This window comes from Vombatus ursinus, unplaced genomic scaffold (assembly GCF_900497805.2).
Source record: "Vombatus ursinus unplaced genomic scaffold, bare-nosed wombat genome assembly UNPS02014973.1, whole genome shotgun sequence".
Taxonomy (NCBI): domain Eukaryota; kingdom Metazoa; phylum Chordata; class Mammalia; order Diprotodontia; family Vombatidae; genus Vombatus; species Vombatus ursinus.
The window spans coordinates 1,427,676-1,443,979 of NW_020954751.1; the positions used below are offsets into that span (position 1 = coordinate 1,427,676).

Genomic DNA, 16,304 nt, shown 5'->3' on the forward strand with positions numbered 1-16,304 from the left:
ATTATTAGCTGTATGGTCGAGGGCAGGTCACTTAGCCTCTCCCAACCGAAGTTTCCTCATCTGTAAAAAGAGTGGGTTGGCCTTTAAGGTCTCTTCCAGGTTGAATTCTACCATTTTCACTTGGCCCCAGACCTGCCAGAGAATGTCTACCTACTTAGGATCAGTGTGAGAAGAGCCACAAGTTCTAATCTCCTTTCCCACCCATTCCAGGACTGTTTGTTGTTTGGATCAAAGATATAGTGCTAGAGAGACCTTAGGGAACATCGAATTTAACTTCCTCATATTACAAATGAACAAACTAAACCTTAGAGGAATGAATGCCCATGGTTACACAAATAGTAATGTAGGTGTGAAAACACCTATATGAAATTAGGATTGAAATCTAGGTCTTCTGATGCCAAAAAATTTTTTTACTTCTGGTAGGCTTGGAATTTTTGTCTCCATTGAGGAAGAAATGAATGCTGATAAGTAAAGCGATTTACCAAGTAGCAGAGTGTTGTAGAATTATAGAAATTTTGAGATTGAGATGAGATATTGCAGCATGATCTATTAGTCATAAAGGTTAAGAAATTTACCTAAGAGATGAAAATAAAACATGTTTCAGTGACTTGATTTGATCATTGACAGTCTCTTGGAACCAGTAGATAAATTGTTCAGGATTATGAACAGGCAGTTTTCAGACAAAGAAATCAAAACTATCTATAGTCATATGGAAAAATGCTGTATATTACTCTTGATTAGAGAAATGCAAATTAAAACAGCTCTGAGGTACCACATTACACCTATCAGATTGGCTATTATGATAGAAAAGAAAAATGATAAATGTTCGAAGGGATATGGGAAAATTGAGACAGTGTTGGTGGAGTTGTGAACTGATCCAATAATTCTAGAGAACCATTTGGAGCTATGCCCAAAGGGCTATAAAACTGTGCATACCTTTTGATCCAGCAATACCACTACTAGGTTTGTATCTCAAAAAGATTAAAAAAGGGGGGAAGGGGAGGACCTATTTGTACAAAAATATTTATAGCAGCTCTTTTTATGGTGGCAAAGAATTGGAAATTGAGGGGATGCCCATCATTAGGGAATGACTGAACAAGTTATGGTATATGATTGTAATGGAATACTGTTGTTCTATAAGAAATGACAAGCTGGATGATTTCAGCAAAACCTGGAAAGTCTTACATGAACTGAAGCAAAGCAAAGTGAGCAGAACCAATACAACATTGTATACAATAACAGCAATGTTGTATGAAGATTAACTGAGAATGACTTAGTTATTCTTAGCAATTCAGTGATCCAAGACAGTTCCAAAGGACTCATGATGAAATGTTATCCACTTCCTGAGAAAGAACTGATGGAATCTGAATGCCAGTTGAAGCATACTATTTTTTACTTTGTCTGTTTTTCTCATGGTATTTTTTTGTCTGTGTTTTCTTTCACAACATGGCCAATATAGAAATATGTTTTGCCTGATTGCATGTGTTTAACAGTTTTAAATTGCTTATCATCTCAGAGATGGAAGGAGGGAGAGAATGTGGAACTCAAAATTTAAAAAACATTCTGAAAATTGTTTTTCCGTGTAATTGGGAATAAAATAAAATATTATTTTAAAAAATCTCTGGGAAAGACAGTCCTAGATGTGGCAAGAAGCAGTACAGTGAGCTCCCCCTAAAATTTCTGCAAACAGATCTACAAAATGTGCTAGACTGAATCCTGATGGGGAAATCCAAGGAAAAGTTGCATTTTCCCAGTCCGGGTTGGCTGAAGGAGTCAGAGATGTCTATAGACACTGTCAACAGTGTTTAGTGAAGAATGTGTTTGCAGCGTACTCCAGTGCCCACGGGAAACTGTGTCCTAGAGCAAGAAGAACTCCTAGACTGTATCAGAGTACCAGTGTTACCGGAACAGGTGCCAATGTTGCCCACTCCCAGTCCTGGGTCCCAATTCTAGGGCAGACTGAGAGGACCTCAGCTTAGGGGTAGTGGTTTTCCTGGGTAGGGAGCAGTGGAAGGCACTGTGCTTTATACTGGGAAGCAAGTTCAGAAGCACCCACAGCAGCCTTAGATTACTAGGAGTAGGGTCTCAGTTCCAATTCCTAGACCCCTCTGAAGCTTGCAGAGGAATAAACAAAACAAGAATCCTAGCAAAGGGCATCATGCAGTTATGTCATTCTGAATCAGCAGAGCTTCTTAGTTGACAGAAAGAGGCCAAGTGTAGCAGAAAAAAATTGTCTCCCTGTATATGTCTTCATCTCTCTATCAGGAGGTGTAGCGTGTTCCATCATTAGTCCTCTGGAACTGTCAATTCTGTCAGTTCTAGCTTCATAATATCTCTTGTATATGCCTCCTTTTCTCCTTTTGCACTGCTACCTGCCCTGGTGAAGGCTTTCTCCACTTCATGCCTGGACTATTGTAATAGGCTTCTGCTTAGTCTCACAGCCTCAAATCTTTCTGTGTCAAAATAATCTTCCTGAAACACAGGTCTGACCATGTTAACAATATGTTTAACTCCAGTGGCTCCCACTTTCCTCCAGGATTAAATATTCATTCATCTGTTTGGCTTTTAAAGTCTGTCACAGTTTTCTTATGCCTTAATCACTCCCATATACTCTGATCCAATGACACTGGCCTTCTTGATGTTCCTGACATAAGACACTTCTCCCAATTCTGTGCATTGTCACTGGATGTCCCCCATACCTGTAATACTTTCCCTCCTCATCTTTGTCTGCTGCATTTCTGGTTTCCTTTAAATCTCAGATAAAATTTCACCTTTTGTGGGAAGCCTGCCTTATTTTCCTGTGATGCTAATGCCTTCCTTTGAGATTACCTCCAGTTTAATCTTTATATATAATCTTGTTTGTAGGGCAGCTAGGTGGCACAGTGGATAGAACATTATGCCTGGAGTCAGGAAGCTCGAATTCAAGTCCAGTCTCAGGCACTTACTAGCTGTGTGACCCTGGGCAAGTCACTAAACCTTGTTTGCCTTAGTTTCCTCATCTGTAAAATGAGCTGAAGAAGGAAATGGCAAACTACTCCAGTATCTTTTGCCAGGAAAACCCCAAAGGTGGTCACAAAGAGTCACACATGCCTGAAATGACTGAACAACAACAAAATCTTGTTTATACATAGTTCTTTTCATTTTGTCTCCTGTGGGACCGTGTGCTTCCTGGGAGCAAGGAATATTTTTTAACCTTTTTGTGTATGCCTCTTGATTAGCATAGTGCCTGGAATGTAGTAGGCACTTGATAAATTATTGTTTTCTTGAGTTGGAGGACATGGGATTCAAAAAAGATTTTGACAATCAGATGAAGATTGGTTCTAATCTAATAAAATGGAATTCAGTAGAGATTAATATAAGGTCTTAGGTGTGGATTCAGAAAACCACTTCAAAAGTACAAGATGGTTGAAGCATGGCTAAATAGCAGCCTGAAAAGGATTTGGGTGTTTAGTGAACAACAATCTCAATATGACTCAACATTTTGATGTAGTAGCCACAAAAGCAGTTGTAATTTTCAGCTACACCAAGAGGACATAGATTCCACGAATAAGGAGATGATCATCTTTTTTATGTTTTGCCCTGATTAGACCACATATGGAGTATTGTATTCGGTTTTGGGTATATGGTAGTTATTTTCAGAGTACTGAATTCCAGGCATACGCAGATTCAGAGTTAAGAGGATCACTTACAGGGAACTTCAGGGAGACCAGTTTTTGCTAGAATGAGAGGGAGAGTAATGTGTAATTAGAATGAGAAGATAGGTTGAAGTGAGATTTTGAGGGGTTTTAAGTGTCAGTCGTGGGTATTTGTATTTTATCCTAGAGACAGTAGGGAGCTAGTGAAGATTCTTGAGTAGACAAATCTCCTTGGTCAGACAAGTCCTTTAGGAATAGAAGTTTGGCAACTATGTGGAGGATGGATTTGAAAGGCAAGAAGCTGGCCGTAGGAACACAAATTAGGAGGCAATGTAATAGTCCCTGTGAAGATTCTTGAGGGCCTAGACTTGTGTGATTGCAGTGTGAATGAAGAGAAGAATGTGAGAGATGTTGAGGAGGTAGAATTGATAGGACTTGGCAACTGACTGGATATGTGAGTTGGTGATGGAGACTGAAGAATAAGAATGACTTCATGGTTGGCACTTGAACAAATGGAAGAGTGGTGGTGCCCTGAACAAGAAACAGGGGAAATTAGGAAAAGGGGGGGGCTTAGGGAAATCAATTAAGGAAGCATTTATTAAGTACTTATTACATTACAGGCACTTTGCTAAGTAGTGATAGAGAGGAAGGCAAAAGCTACGAAGTAGTCTCTGATCTCGAGGAGCTTTACTAACGGGGGAGATAGCCATGCAGAGTAGGAAGAAGGTAACTGTAGAGGGGAAGGGTAGGAAGAACTGCTGAAGAAGGTGGACTTCAGCCTGAAACTGGGATATGAAGAAGCAGAGGTGAAGAGGGAGCATTCCCAGCGTGGAGGACGGCCAATCCAAAGACACAAAAGGGAGATGGAATGAAGTTTTTTTCAGGTTAACAGATTTTTAATTAGTCTTTTTATCCAAGTCAAAAGAACAAGTTACATACTTACTTCAACAATGGAAAATAAGGAAAGTTTATACTTCATAGGTATTTCAGTCTATGATAATTCTCTTCTCTGGCTCCCTGGAATATTTCAATAGAAACAAATAAGACCAACTACTTTCACACAGAGAAAAAAAAACATCGCTCATTTAACAAAATGCAGGTTGTCCACATGGAGACAGAAACACCCCCTAGTCACATTCCAAGGAACTTTTATATAAGGAGCCTAGTGCTCAATAGAGAGCACGGTTATTTCTCATTGTTCATTATTTACTTGTTCATATATTTTTCATTCAAACACACTCTAATTTGCAGTAGAAAATACTTTAGATGAATGGGTAACACTTGTTTAAGAAGGGTCTGGCCAAAGGCTCTGGTAATTGCACTTTGAATGCCTTTGTGACTCACAACAGGGAGAATCATTCCTCGATAAAACTTTCTTATTTGGAAAAAACAGCAATGGAATTCTTTTATAGGGAAATCTCTCTTTAGGGGCATAAACTACACCCCCAGCCACACACATACCCCTTCCCAAATCACTGTACTCATTCAGCCTCCATTTGTATACTTGCTACAATGTATTAGTAATTCACTGTTTGACCACCATTTTGTGACCACTAAATTAAAACATCATAGCTATGTGTTAAAATTGCACATTTTAATAAATTAAGCAGCCATTCAAAGAGGCTGAATAGACACTTGGGCAACAAAATTCAGTGACTCAGCCCTCTCTCATTCCTATTCAAAATACCCCTAAACTATTTTAACATCCACTTGACTAGATGAGTATTTATGTTGTTTGTATGGCCATACTTAAAATCTCCTGATCCACTGAAGATTCCCAATTAATAATGAGGTGCTGCTGTAAGACATATTGGACTAAGGTATTTAGCTTCAAGGATAATACTGCTGATTTCTTTGTTCTTGAAATTCTTGTTTAAAAGAAAACAACAGGTCAAGGTTTTCCCTGAATGAATCATCAATAGTCCCTTGGAATGTGCATGGTAAGAGTTCTGTGTAAATTAGTATGAAAATATTGGCTAATAAAAACCTGACAGGACAATTTCTCAATTTTATTATTTTATTGGAGAGAAAAGTGTGGAAGTCCAAATATGGCTGTGAGTTAACCACCAGATCTTGCAAACAGCAAATGCAAATGAGTCTTAATCTTTCCTGCAAATGAAGTAATGTGTCACTTTTTTCCAGGTGATTATGGGTGAAGATGATCATCTCATGAAGATTTTAGAGAAAACACACACACACACACACCTACACAGATTCAGAATATGATGTGAAAATGCATATAGTAATCCAACCCATACAGACTAAAAGCAGACCAACACGCACACAGTACTGTTCATCTCAAAATGGGGAATGATGTGTTTTGGGCCACGTCAGCAAATGAGAGAGAGATTCCCCTGCCCTATTCCACTTCTGCTTTTTTTTTTTTTTAAAATATCTCAGTTCTGCAAAGATAAAAAGAACATGGGATTTAAAACGTTTCAACTTAACTAATAATTCTAAATGGGAGATAAAGTGTTGTGGTACTAGAATTTTGACTCAATATTTGGTTTTTTTTTTTGTATTTTTTTGGTGAGGCAATTGGGGTTAAGTGACTTGCCCAGAGTCCCACATTGAGGAAGTGTTATGTGTCTGAGGCTGGATTTGAACTCAGGTTCTCCTGATTCCAGGGCTGGTGCTTTATCAACTGTGCCACCTAGCTGCCCCTTTGACTCAATGTTTAATGAAGATGTTTTGAACAGAATGAGTTAAATTCTAGTTTTAACCTAAGATACTTATGAAAGACATCCTTCACATTTCAACCTATACTGTTCAGAATTACAAAGTCCAGTAAGAGTGCAAGCTCCTTGGAACTTCTTATCGTATTTGTAAAGACCTACAATCCCAAAGCATCTTGTTCTACCAAGAGTATTGAACATTCCATATATATCTCTACACACACACACACACACACACACACACACACACACACACACACGCACAGTTTCAGAAGTAAGTATAGTGAATAGCAGCATCAAGTTCTTTGTGTTGCACTTGATCATGGAGGTGGGCAAGTCTCTATAATAGTTTGTCCTGTTCTTTTGAAGCAACACTTGTACCAACAGAACCATTCGTACCCTGTGGGAGCTCCATGTTGAGATCAAGGTCTGCTTCATTTGCCATTTCTTGAAGGAGCATATCTACTTGGTTTTGTGGAGTTGTTAGTGTTATAATGCTGCTCATAGTGTCTTCTGTTTGTTTGATCATCTAGTGTTTCAAACTGGTGTTCAGATTTGTCCATTAAGGTAGGTATCTTCTCAGGGTTCATGCTCCTCAATGTAGCATCCAAAGACTTTAACTACATCTGCCATTGATTTAATTACCTTGCCAATTGTCACAGCTGTCTGAGCTCTCGCTGCTACAGCATCTACCCGTGCACTCATTCTCAAGAATTAATTGGGAGCAGCTAGGTGACGCAGTGGATAGAGCACTGGCCCTGTAGTCAGGAGGAACTGAGTTCAAATCCGGCCTCAGACCAAACACTTGATGCTTACTAGCTGTGTGACCCTGGGCAAGTCACTTAACCCCAGTTGCCTGAAAAAAAAAGAAAAGCTTATTGATTTGACTTTAAAAAAAAAAACTCCCAATCTCTTCTCTGCCTTTCAGAAGTCTCTCCTTAAAAAACAAAAAGTAGAGAGAGGGAACCCTCTCACAAAGAAAGGTTCAGTATGGGAGGAGGGGCTGTGTAACATGAGGAAATGACTGTTAAAATTAAAAAAAAGAAATTAATTGTTAGGTTTTTCTGGCGCATTGCATTTTTAGCACGTATGCATGCAACTTCTGTATTGCCCTTCTGAATGGCCTTTTTAAAAATCTCGGTCTTTTCAGCTTTTTCTTTATCACATTTTTTGGCATCCTGTTAAACTCTTTAGCAGCACGCTTCAGGTTAAATGGATGTTTTTCCATATTTGACATGGTCCAGCCATTTCTCCTAAGGGTGGTGGTGGGTGGTTATGGGGCATCGGAGCTGCATGGGCTGTAGGCTGCAAGTCAGTAGAGTTCCTGAGCTTTCACTTGCATGGAGCTGACTGCCTAGAATGAATTTTTTGAGGTACAGTAAATAGGCTAGTATCTAGACTATAAAGTGCATGGAAGGGAGGAAAGATTGAGAAGACTGGAAAAGTAGGATGGGACATTGAAAAAAATTATTATTTGTATTATATTTATTTTTTCAATGAACAAAATTTGCTTTTCTCTTCTTTTTCCACCTTCTCATTTAGAAAAAGAAAAGAAAAAACCTTGTAATAAACATGAATAGTCAAGTAAAACAAATTTTAAACAAGAGTGGCATGGTCAGATTCCTGCTTTAGGAGAATCACTAGCAGCTGAGTGGAGGTTAGATTAGAATGGGGAGAGACTTGAGATGGGGATAATTAATCAGTAAACATTTATTAAGTTGCCGGCTATGTGCCAGGCATGGTGCTAAGTGCTGGGGATACAAAAAGAAACAAAAGAAAGTCCCTGTCCCTAAGGAGCATACAATCTAATGGGGGAGACAACATGCAAGCAAATATATACAAAGCAAGCTATATATAGGATAAATAGGAGGTAATAAGGGGAAGGCACTGAAATTGAGACATAGGGGAAGACTTCCTGTAGAAGGTGGGATTTTAGTTGGAAATTAAAAGGACACCAGGGAGGTCAGTAGTTGGAGCAGGGGAAGGAGAGTTTGCTGGATAATCTTCCAGATTATGCTTTCTGCAATAGGTGTTCCTCAGGGTTCTGTCCTGAGTCCTCTTCTCTTCTCCCTCTATACTACTACACTTGGTGATCTCATCTGTTCCCATGGATTTAATTACCATGTCTATGCTGATGATTCTCAAATCTATATTTTCTACCCCAATCTGTCTGCTTATCTCTAATCTTGCATCTCTAATAGCCTTTTGGATAGAACCCTGAGGAACAGCTGTTGTGGAGGGCATAATCTGGAAGATTATCCAGCAAGGAGGACAGAAAGAACAGTCAGATAGGGAGGAGGAAAACTAGGAGAAAATGATATTCTGAAAACCTAGAGAGAATAGAATATTATGGAGGAAAGAGGGACCAGCAGTATCCGAGGTGCAGAGAGATAAAGGAGAATGAGGATTGAGAGAAGGCCATTGGATATGGCAACTAAAATCGTTAGTAACTTTGGAGAGAACACTTTCAGTAGAATGATAAAGTTTGAAGCCAGATTGTAAAAGGTTAAGAATAGAGTGAGAGGAGAGAAAATGGAAGCACCTACTGTTGTAGACAGCCTTTTCAAGGAATTTAGCTACAAAGGGCAAGGAGGATAGTTACTGGGGGTGGTGGTGGTAGAAGCATCAAGTGAGAGTTTTTTGGAATGGGGGAGAGATGGGCATGTTTATAGGCAGTTGGAAATGAGCCAGTAGAGAGAGAGATTGAAAATCAGTGAAACAGCAGGGATGACAGAGGAGACAATCTGTTGGAAGAGATGGGATGGAATGGGGTTGCTTTAATAGGTGGTGAGTGGGGCTGGCCTTGGTAAGGAGTGAGGCCGCTTAACCTATCGTAATAGACTAGGTAGAACATGATGAAGGCATTCCCTAGAGTGGTGGCTGTGTAAAGTGAGAGAAGATGATGCATCCCAAAAATGTAGAGGTAGGAATACCAAGATTTGGCAATTAGTTGGTTGGATATGGGGAGTGAGTGAGAGTGAGGAATTGAGGATAGTGCCAAGATTGTGAACTTGATAAACTGGGAGGATGGTATCGCCCTCAGGAATAAGAGGGAAGTTCAAAAGATGGGAGAGTTTGGAGGCAGGGAGGGAAAAAAAATTAACTCTGTTTTAGATATGCCTAGGGTTCATTCAGGTAGAGATGTCCTGCTGGTGATATGGTCAGTTGTAATGTGGGACTGGATTTCAGAAGAGAGAGCTTTAAGGCTGGATACATAGATTTTGGGTTCATTTAAGAGATGATAGTTAAATCCATTGGAGACAATAATAGAAAGGAAAATCCTATCCCAAATAACTACCAAAAAAAAAAAAAAAACCCAAACCGTAGGAAAGCAGTCTCTAATAAAACCTGCTGGGAAAACTGGAAAGCAGTTTGGCAGAAATTAGGTTTAGGCACGCTTTCCATCAAATTCCATAATATACACTAAGGGACATATCTTAATATTTAAGTTCCTAACAGTAAAAATTTAGAAGAGAAGCAGATTTTATTCCCTTCATAGCCATGGGTAGGAGATATATTCTTAACCAATTAAGGTATAGAGGCAATTGCAAAAGATAAAATAAATAACTTTGATTACATAGAACTTAAAATGTACAGAAACAAAACTAGTTTATCTAGCATAAGGAAGCAGTCATAAAAGAGAAAATCTTTGTATCAAATGTTTTCTGATAAGGGTTTGGTATTTAAGATACATAAACAATATGTGATATATATCACATGTATGATAAATTTATATAGATGTATAGATATTTATATTTATAGATCTCAATAGATATCTATGTAAATATGATTCAAATCCATTCCCCAGTAGAAAAGTGGTCAAAGACTATGAACAAACTGTTGTCAAAAAAATTTCCAACTATTAATAACTATAAAATAATGCTCTAAATCACTAATGCCAAGAGAAGTGCAAGAAATCCCAACCACCTGTAATTTCACCTCACACTCTGCAAATTGGCAAAGGTGACACAAAATGGAAATAGTGCTGAAAGGGTTGTGGGAAGATTGCACACTAGTGTCTTGCTGGTGGAGCTGTGAATCAGTACCACCAATTTGGAAAGCAATTTGGCATTATGCAAATAAAGTATCTAAAATGTCCATACCTTTCAACCAAGAGATTCTTTTTCTAAGTTTATACCCCGAGTAGGCTCTTCATGATAAGAAAGCCTCTGTATACACCAGAATATTTATAGTAGTATTTTTGAAAGCAAAGAATTGGAAACAGTAGATATCCATCTTCTGGGAAATGACTGAAGAAAATTGTAATGTATGAATGTGATGGAATATTAATGTGCTATAAGAAATGATGAATATGATGAATATAGTGAAGTGTGGAAAGACCATATAAATTTATACAGAGGGCTATGAGCTGAACCAAGAAAACAACAGGACTACAGTAAAGTAATTGGAAAGAACAACCATGAAACAATCAAAAGGGAACATTGCAAAATTACAGAGAATGAGCAGAGATCAAAGGAAGAGATATGAGAAGACATCTCCCCACCCCACACATATGATATAGTGCATATTTTTTTCAGTGTGTTTTTCAGTTTTACTGGGGTTTTTTTTGTCACTTTTTTTTCTTTAAAAATATCATTTAGCATGGCTCTGGGAGAAGAGGGGTAGGGATCTTGGGGGGGAAGTTACAGCATTGGTGTAATAACAAAATGGTATAATAAAAATTATTCTAAAGAACAAATAAAACTATTGTAAAAGCAGTGTATTCATCAAGATGATTTGGTATTGGTTAAGAAACAGAGGAGGTGATTAGTGGGACAGATTAGGTATACAATAGAAAGAACAAATTAATCATCTAGTATTCAGTAAATCTGAAGACTCCAGCTACTGTGGTAAGGATTCATTCAATAAAAACTACTGGAAACTCTGAAAAAGCAGTGTGGTAGAAATTAAGTATAGACCAGTGTTGTCAAACTGAAATAGAGATCCCTGCAAACTGCATATTGACTTAGAAAATCACAAATCAACATTATCTGTATTGCATTTTTATTTATTTTGTTAAATATTTCCTAATTATATTTTAATGGCTTTGAGTTTTGCTGTTGTGAGTTTGGCTCCTCTAGTATAGACCATTGTCTCACAAGTATACCAAGATAAGCTCCAAATGGATTCTAGATTTAGGAATGAAAGGTAGTATAAACAAAAAGGGAAGAGGGATATGTGAGATTCTTATGGAGAATAATCAACAACACTTTCGAATTGATTCGATATGGAGCATTAGATAGAGTGAAGAGCCCTGACCAGGAGACTGGCAGGATTGGGAGTCTAGGCGACTTGAAGAATGGGGTATCCTAGACAGAAAGGGTGACATTTATGGGCCTCCTTTTTCCAGTATCTTCATGTCATAGATGAAGCTGAGGCCTAGAGAGGAAAATAACTTGTCCTTGTGCTTACTACTAACATGGCCTTGGTCAGGTCAGTTATACTCTTAGGGCTTTAGTTTATTCATCTGAAAATGGAGGAGTAGGAATGGACAGTCCTCTGATGTCATTTTTGGCTTAAGAACTGATTCTGTGATCTGAAGTCACGTGGTGAGCCATTGGGTCAGAGCTTGGACTTAAGCCCTGAGTTTTAATCCAGTGTCTTCCTGGTCACTTTATGGTTATAGAAGACTAGCCTTTCAGAGTTGTTTATTTCTTTCTGGACCTTATTCCAGAAATTTGAGTGGCTACCACCGGATGAAGAGTAGTGTTATGATAACCTGTGTGGACCAGTAGGGTCATGGCTAAGATCGTGACAGGGGGAAGGGGAAAGGAGGAAGGAATAAGCATTTATTAAGCACTTACTGTACTTCATGTTCTTTACGAGTAATATCTAATTTGATCATCCCAACAACCCTGTGAAGTAGATTATATTATAGTCCCCATTGTCTAGTTAAGGAAACTAAAGCAGGCTAAGATGAAGACTTAGGAGTTTCTCCTCCTAGAAATGGTTTGGTCTCTGAGAGAGCAGGAAAAATCCACCAGGTGGCAGCAGTGCTCTTTACATTGCTTTCCTAGTTAACCATGGGCCTAAATAAATAACATTTTACAATTGAGGATGTACTACTTTTGGATTGTTGCAAACTAATGCTTAATGTCAAATTATTAGGTTATTTGGATTGAAAATCATAGAACCTGAGTTATTCTACATAAAATGCTAGTGCCTTCCTACTGTTCATCACCTTCAGTTTATCTTGTATATATACATAGTCGTTTGCATGTTATATCTCACATTAGACTGTGAGCTCCTTGAGAGCAAGCATTGTCTTTTGCCTTTCTTTGTATTCCCAGGGTTTATTGTTTGACTGACTGATAAAAAAGGTAAATATATGACTGTCCTATCAGAGATTGTTGTTTGTCCTTTGTTTTCCAAAGAGCATCAGTGATATCACGGGTGATGTCTTGACTTGCAGGTGAATTGGATTTAAGTGAGGCAGAGTTTCACAAAGTTGTCAGCCTCATTCTGTCTTCCAGAGCATTGAAGTCCAGCGGCAAGACAACAGTCAATAAGACTGGTGATGGCCCACAATGTAGTGAATGAGCTCATCTTCAATGACCAAGCTCTAAGCACTCCGTAGCACTTGCTTTAGCCGCTTTTGTGGTGATTGGAACAAATTGTTCTCATCTGCCCATTTCCCCAGGTATATCTTCACATGCTTGGGGTAGATCCCCCCTAAATCATGGAAGGGTTTGAGGCCTATCAGTTACTCATATTAAAGGCACTCCCAGATTGCAGTTTTTTAAGCTGTATACTTTGTGCTTATTCATAGAATGTACATTCTGTTCTCCCAAGATGCAAAGTACTACTGTATTAATAGATAATTTTACTGATTGGTTTTCAGTTATCTAGGGCACTTTAAATCCCATTTTTTGAGGGTACATACATGTACTGTTTCAATATAGATACATAGATTTAATTTGGATTATAGATAAAACAGTATTTACTGATTGTTTTAAGTTAATGGATACTGTTTCTTTTGTCATTCACACTAAATCGCTCTCTTTTTAATTGGATATTTATAAAAAAGCATATTGTATGAGCATTGTTTTATGTGTATACTTTTCCTCTTCTGTCATTAGGCCAATGACATTTTCCCAGGCAGTTTTGGAATGTTAAACTGTAGTGTGAAATGTGTTTTCCCTTTCTATTGGTTTCCTTACTTAGTGTGAAAGCTGAGTAATTTCCTTTTAAAGTGCTTTTGAGATTTCTGAAGGATTTGGCATGCCTCACCTTACTTTGTGTGACTGTGGAATCACTCTACAAATTTCACATTGTTCAAACACCTACAGTTTTTTCTCCAGAATATAATGACCTCTGAATTGGAGTCATTTCTTCGTATGATGGAATGTGAATTTTTGAATCCCTTCCCTCCATTAATTCAAAATAGGCCTTTTTGAAGTTATAAATCAATTATATTTTAATTTTGTAAGAAAAATTTTTGCAGTATATAAATATGTCTTTGCTTGTTCTAAGATTTGTAGAATAATCTTAAAACTGATTTTACTCTTTAAATTTTTGGAGCAAAGACATACTTTAACTTTCATTGACTGAAAGATTTGTGAAAATGACAAATACAGGGGAAAGATTTTTGAGCGCTCTTGTTAGGAAATTAGATTTGTACTGTGCGTGTATTTAAATAATTGATTGGCTTAACTATAAGCACTGATGATGGTCTCTATGGTAAGAAAATATTTCAGGAACATTTAGCCAGTTTTCTTTGATATTCTCGTAGAAAGATTTGATCTTATTAAGTAAAAAAATTCCAGTATAAAAAAAAGTTGAAGTTTTTTGCTGTTCTTATATCCATCTGCCCTTAGCAAAGGAAATGATGTATGATTAAATGCTTCCTATTCTGTGAAGTGTTACATTTAAGTTCATTCTTAATATTTGGAGTAATCCACTTTTTAATGAGGTGTTCACCAAAGAATGATGATAATTTAAGATGGAGAAACCAGGTCTTTCAATTTTGCTACTTCAAATTAGCATAATATATGCTGAGTACCTGTTACGTGCAAAGTGACTTGATAAACTGGTAAAGTACCATAAGTAAGTGTGAGATATTGTCATCATCGTGATCATCATCACCATCATCATCCCCACTCTTGGAGATATACAGAGAAGAATTAGACCCTTGGGGAAACTTAGAGTCTAACAGAAGGATGAAGACATGTACATTCTTTACCTTGTATTTATAATCATTTTTTGTGTAAGTGGAATAAAAGAAGTATCAAGTTTTTAGAGTATGGGAGAGATCGCTTCAGGGAGAACAAGAACATGATTCATGAGGATCATGAAACTTGTTCCTTAGCCTTGAAGAATGGGTAGGAATTATCTGTGTATGTACACACACACACACACACACACACACACATATATGTATATGTATACACACACATATACACATACATAGATATAAGCACACATACACAACATACATATATAATGAATATATACACATATTTCATTGCTAAAATGAAATATTTCTGTTGAATCTGTGAATTTCAATTATCCATTTGTTTCTCTTTTCTCATCAGTATGGCTGACCTAGAGTTGGTTGGTTGCATTTCAGGTTTTTACCTAAATATTTCAAAGCACCTAGTTTTTACTTCACATTAACACTTGCCCATACTTTAAAATGTCACATGCCACATTTGAATTTACATCAACATAGTTTTATATTGTGGAGAGGATTGTGTCTGGGTGAGTTTACCCTGGTGTTAGATATACTGGAGGTTAAATCTCTTTCTCTCCAGCTAGAAGCCCCGTAGCTGCTGTTAAGTGTTAAGCCTGCCAGCATTTACCCTTGGCAATACTTCTCCTTTTGTGGGGATTCAGTGTTGCAGGCACCTGCTTTTCGTTTGAAGGTGTGAGACTTCAGCCTAGCTACAAAGTAACTTGTGGAGCTCAGACCCAGCTCCACATTGATGCACTTTTTGCTTCATTGTCTTTTGGGACTAAGTTGCAAGAAGCGTGTTTGTGTTCCTTTAATTCATGGAAGACTTTGGAGGAATTTACATTTGGACAGTAGCTGAGCAAATTTTCTGTTAAAGACAGACTAATCCCCAGGGTTCTGATTGTTTTTCCTTTAGTGTAAAATGGCTAATTGGAGCAAGGGTTGATTGAACAGTTTCAGCATGTACAACTTCATCCATAGTTCATTCCTTGTCTTACACATGTTGAAGGTGAAAGTCAATGGGCTATAGTATAGGACTTTGGCTTTGTAACTACCACACTATCGTGTTATATCAATGATTCTTATTACTGAATGAGTACGACCTGCTTAGAAAGGAAACCATTATGTGAGAAAAGGTTCTGTTGAAAGAGTTCTAAACATTGGAAGAGTCCAGAGTTATCTTCTGCAAGAATAGTGTTGTATGTTGAACTTGCGGTGAAACACAGCAGTGCTTGTGAGAAATGCTGCCTTTTACTCAGAGGCCAGTGCAAGACTCACCCTGTCCCTTTCCCCTTTAGTAAATAACAGTGGTTCCCTGTCACCTTGAGGATCAAGTATGAAAGAGTTTGTTTGGTATTAAAAGCCCTTTATCCCTTGGCCCCTGCTACCGTTCCAGACTTCTTCCACCTTCCACCTCTGATACCTCCTCTGTGATCTAGTTACCCTGGCCTCCTGACTAGTCCTTCCTGATGCAGGACTCCTAGAGAGCAGGGGGACTGTTTTTACCCCAAGCTTGCCAAGTGCTTGAGACATAATTGGGACTTCATTGAAACCACTGAGCTAACCTAGTTAGAAAGAATAATAATTAAAACAGGAAGTTTCCAAATGAAGCGCTTACCCCCACCCCCACCCCTGACCCTTCTTACATTCCCAGTAATCTATTCCCTGTTATGGTCTTTCTAGCAGCATTTTGTGTTCTTTGCTCCTTGTGCTAGGTCCAGGATTGATGATGCTTCTTTTGTATGTTTTTGACTTTCTCTATATACATGATGTTTATGGATTTTCACCATTCCCTGTTGCCTTCTTCCTTTCTATTTATTA

At 38.0% G+C, this 16,304-nt stretch overlaps 1 protein-coding gene across 1 annotated transcript in view; it reads left to right on the plus strand.

Annotated features, from left to right (window-relative positions):
• LOC114030636 (E3 SUMO-protein ligase NSE2-like) overlaps positions 1 to 16,304 on the plus strand; it is a 259,588-nt gene that overhangs the window by 13,107 nt on the left and 230,177 nt on the right. The window lies entirely within an intron of this gene.